The following is a 5310-nucleotide window of genomic DNA, read 5'->3' on the forward strand; positions in this document are numbered from 1 at the left end:
CAGATGATGGTTATTGTCCTCCCCCCTGGGTTTCAGGCCTAGTTGGTAGTCCCGCTGGACATCAACCTTAATCCCCCGGAGGAAGGTCCTGCTATACCCCTGACGTCTCCTTTTCTGAGCCACTTTTCTGAAGAAAATCTTTGAAGCTATGTTTACTTTCACAAAATCCACTTTTGGCCTCCTCTCTGCCTGAAACGTCGTTTAAGAGCATAAAAAAGTGACAATGCCAGTAAAGTGCTGAAAGCTGCAGATATTCATCAAAATGACATCAGACTGTGAAATCAACTGTCCTGAGCCACTTTTCTGAAGAAAATCTTTGAAACTATGTTTACTTTCACAAAATCAACTTTTGGCCTCCTCTCTGCCTGAAACACTCCTCTTAATTTGTTCAGACCCGCCCAAAACAATTCTATAAATGGTTATCATTAATTTCCTCAATTCACGTTCACTCTTCATCCACTAGATGGCAGTATTAATCCACGCTGGCCTCCGGTTCGCCGCTAACCCACTTTCTGATCCAGCACAGGAGTTGAACAGATCCTGTGTTGGTAAAGGCTCAGCCATGGACATTTCGTCTTTGTGCCTATGGGGGACTCAGCTGCCTGTTGTCACTCTTGGCTGGAAAGCAGCTTAGCCCGAGGCTGTTAAAGGCTCCTGATGCCGCCTTTGACAACAAATAACACTGCCCGTCGGTGGGCTCAGGGCAGCTGGTAGCCATGATACATACTGTAATACACTCGATCTGTTTGCATGTCCAATCCCCGATGATTTGTCCACTTAAATTGCACACGCTGTCACGGAGCAAATCCAGATTATAACCGCATGTGACCGCAACGCAATGCCTGAAAAATACAGTGTGTTGTATACTTAAGGAACATTTTAAAAAAGTCCAGAAGTTGAGAAGTCAGGATGTTTTTAGACCTCTTGAGTAATGAGAAATAGTTGCCAGCGCGTGGGCGAGGTTTGAAAAGTGAGAATTCAACTGAGGTGATTCCTCATGTTGTTGGTTCTCATCAAGCGTATGAATACATTATAATAAGGGGTGTCTATTTGATCCCGACACCGTTGTTTATGCGAAGATCTTCACCACCCATTTATTTTTCTCTACATATATATATATATATATATATATATGTAAATGGGACATGCACAGTCGGGACCTTCACAGGGACCATTAAAGAGACATCGTACCGTCAATATTGTGTGTATTATGTAAATCCTGAAGCCTGTATTTATTCATCAGAAAAGCTTTCAATAACGCTCTGTTTTTGCTGAGATGGTGAAATCCGTATGAGTGTACAACCTAAACCCCGACACATCTGTTCCTGACTGCTAGTGGAAGAATTAATACATCAAGTCCTCATGTCATAAACAAAACTCGTGCATAGTGTGCCAGTGCAGTCAGCAGAGTACACACGTACCTCCCTTTGGAGGGCGCCCAAGAGACCCTGTAATTATTCACTACTGGGATGTAACACTGAAACTGTGGTTGGACATGATTCTGTGCCATTGTTGCACCTTGAAATTGGGCTTCACTCAAAAGTTGTTTTTTTCTTCCTGTGGCTCAGACTTTAAGTAGAAGATCCCTTAACGTTAATTCTCAGGTCAAAATCTCTATTTGTCTCAATACTTTGATCGAATATCTGCAAAACTAATGACATCCCTATTTGCCTTAGCTGAAGTTTGTATGGCACTAACTTAAAAAAACTGTTAGCATGCTATCAAAATAAACTATACCATCAGCTTGTTACAGTGGCGGGCCGTGCATTTTATACCTGGGCCTTCACTGCTGGTCCTGCAGCTGAAATAACACCTTACAACCACATTGTGGCACCACAGCTCATTTTTAAAGCTGTAACTATATACGTCTTCGAGCATTTAGAGAATGCAAAAGCCTAAATTCAGGAAAATATAATTTTCACAGCTGGTCTGGCTGTGGGATTCACTGTCATTCCTTAACGACAAGCCACGACCCAAAGAGATGACCACAAGATTTTACTTTCACAACTTGAACATTGAACGTACTGCTCTGCAGTGTCTTTCCTCCTCTCAGCACCCTCTGTCATGGTGCAGCTCAACTCAGTCAGAATGCATTTTGATTGGCTGAGCTGCGTCACGTGATGTGATTCACTACCCATCAGCCTCTAATGGCTGTTCAATTTCGTTTCACGATAGTCACGTGCTCACCTACTCACCAATCACAGCACACTCTGCACCTAGTGGGAAAGCTACAGACGAACATTGAGCGGCATGTAATGCTGACGTCATTATAGGCCGGCTAGCAGCCGCTGACACGTCAAAGAATACGCCCAACATGTCAAACTAAAGATTTGATTGGTTGAACACTATGACAATCAACAATATCGTCCCCATTCACTTTAATCTGTACTGGCTGCAGGTGAGAGTCTGCAGGCCTCTGGCTCTGTTCTTATATAGAGACACAGAGGTGAGATCTGATTGGATAAAATCTCTACTTAAAACAAGCTGCATTGGAAGCAGAGCAACTGAGGAAGACAGTAGCTGTGCAATGAGAAAATAAGATAATGGGAAAATAGTTTTATATATTATAATACATGTAGTGTATTAAAAAAAAAAAAAAATTATAAAATATATTATTTTTATTTTTTAAATATATATAGCTTTGTGATTCTGTTTAGGCCAGCAGAGAAGGCCTTGCAGGCCCTGACGGCCGCCACTGGCTTGTTAGCATTGTTATTGTCAGCATGTTGACATGCTGATGTAGGTTAAAGTGCCATGGTGCAGCCTCACACAGCCTTTAGCATGGCTGCAGACTCTTGTTTGGCAGCCTGGTCCGAGGGCGTCAAATACCGACAAACAAGACTACCGCCGGTGTCAGTATGAGATGCAAGGGGCCTTCAACTAATTCCAATGTAAACCCACCCGCTTCAGTAAACAGAGCAACGGACGTAGGAGCGAGAAGTGTGATTTGGACATTTGACGTGAAACCAAAAGTTGAGTGATTCTTACTGAAGCTGTCGGCGAGTCATGTGACTTCACACCGGTAGCTTACGTTTTTGTTTCAAACCTTAACTGATGTCGGGAAAAATCATGTTGCGTTTGGGTACCATCCAACCCTGGAGACGCTGTGTGACGCTGTGTGACCTTCATTCATTTGGATGAAGTAGATAGTGTTTTTTTAGAGCAAAGAAAAAGAAAAATTTGACCGAAACCACAACATCAATAGTGTAAGACAGTGTAGAGATTGATTTTTAAGTATTCCTCCACTAACTACTCAGTCAGGGTGGACACTGATCATTTTAATGAGAAGCACTGGTCCACCTGATGATACATAAAACACCCCTGCTGTGATGGATCAGGAAAATAAAGAAGGGCTGTTGAGAGAGTATTTGATGATGTTACATTTATTCGGAGTGATTTCGATTGAGACCGTGTTTCGGTGTTGGGAGGATATATTTTGCTGAGAGAGGATTTTCCCCACACACTGCCGCTCTGATTTAGCTGTTGTTCCAGGGCACTGTTCTCTGAGCTACAGCGCTATTTTTCAAATCCCAGTGAGTAAGCCAGCACTCTCTCAGCTTGACTTTCATCTCATATCTCCTCTTGCCCTTCTTTTCGCGACACCTCGTGAAACCGTACCTCCGAACCCACAGCAAACTCTTCGGCCTCCTCCCAGCTTCAGCTGACGCTGAATCGGGGCCCTTGCCATCGTGAGTGAGCATGCGTGCTAGCAGACACCGCGAGGATGTCACGCATTAGGCGGGACAACGACCCGTCTCGCTGAAGTGCTCCTTCTCCTCGGGCTGTGCGGTAATTGCGCCACAAATCACAATGACTGCCGGAGGAGGAAGTGGAGAGACAGCGGGCCTCAGCGCCACTCACCATATGGGAGTGGGTTGCCATAGCTACGGATGCACTTCAACTTGCTGGGAATGAAATTAGTCTCAATTAATGCTAATGATCAGCCAACATGCATGCGTATCGCTCGATTGCAGCCACACAAATGCACACACTTTCAACAAATGTATCTTTAAGGCAGAAAAACAAGCATTTTCTTTTACGTCTGTGGCTAATAATCACACATTCTCCTATTTATTTACTGTGACATGCAACTTTCTGTCCTGTGTAGTTGAACTGTCTGGTTACACAAGGACCTGAACCCACACTCTGAACGCTACAGGTCTTTAAATAGCTGTTGATTGTTGCACTAGAATAGCAGCGTTCCCGCGGAGCCTCAGTGGGTGGCGGATGATATTCTCCACGTTCTCTCAGTTCTCGTTATTGATGGCCTGCTCCTTGGCATCACCCACTGACAGGAACATTTCTTTTAGGCAATTTGATTAGATAAAAGCTGCTTGAGTTGACTATGTTGAAACTCTTAAATTGAAGTGTTAATAAGCAGAAAAACACAGGTCACGATGCAAACGCTTGGTAATGAGAACGTTTCAAGGCACATAGGATGTGAGAGTGCAATCAAAATAGCCAACTTCCTGTCTTCCTTTCATGGGATTTTGACTGATGGTGCGCAGCATAACATAAATTTGTTGTGGGTGGTTTAAACTCTCCCTCCTTCTCTGTCTTCATCTCTCCCTCTCAGTGGGTGTTGGACATTTCTCCATCAAGAGCAGTGCTGTAACACAGTTTGAACCTGCATCCCACACCTTGTAAAGGACACGTGAATGTGTTCCACATGCAAAAGTGGCCTTTTTAATAAAACATATCCACAGAAATTAATTTGTGGCAGCAGTAGTGCTGAGAGAATTGCATAGAGTGGAGGAGGGGGGAGCGGAGGAGGAATAAAAAGTCTTCCAGTCGCACTCCATGATGCCTCTCAAGGACACAAGCAGAATTCCTCTGAGACACAGCACTTGTTTGGAGAAACTTCTTTCTCGAACATGATTCTCTTTACTACCCTCCTCACATAAATGCAGCCCAGCAAGGCGCAATGAACCACGATAAGTCAAACACAGAGCGGAGAAACAAGTGCTGATGCATACGTAAAAGAAAAAGAAGCACCAGTCTTTGATATATTGTGTTTTGTTTGGAATGTGTTCAATTCCGAGGAAGTTTAATGGTTCACTCGGGAGCCTTTGTAGATTCTAATGTCGTTACATTTATAAAATTCAAGGCAACTTTATTCTGATCCGTATGGATTTTCAAAGGCAGATAAAGTCTTTGAACTTGCCATTTTAATACCAAAGCCTTTTTTTTTTCTTAACATTTATTTAGTATTAAAAAATGGACTTGTAAACAGCACATTCTACAATAAACAAACTTCATCTCATCCGTTATGCGACATAAATCAGTGGTTTTCAAAGTCTGACAACTGCG

Source organism: Melanostigma gelatinosum (genome assembly GCF_949748355.1).
Source record: "Melanostigma gelatinosum genome assembly, chromosome: 20".
In the NCBI taxonomy this organism is placed as follows: Eukaryota; Metazoa; Chordata; class Actinopteri; order Perciformes; family Zoarcidae; genus Melanostigma; species Melanostigma gelatinosum.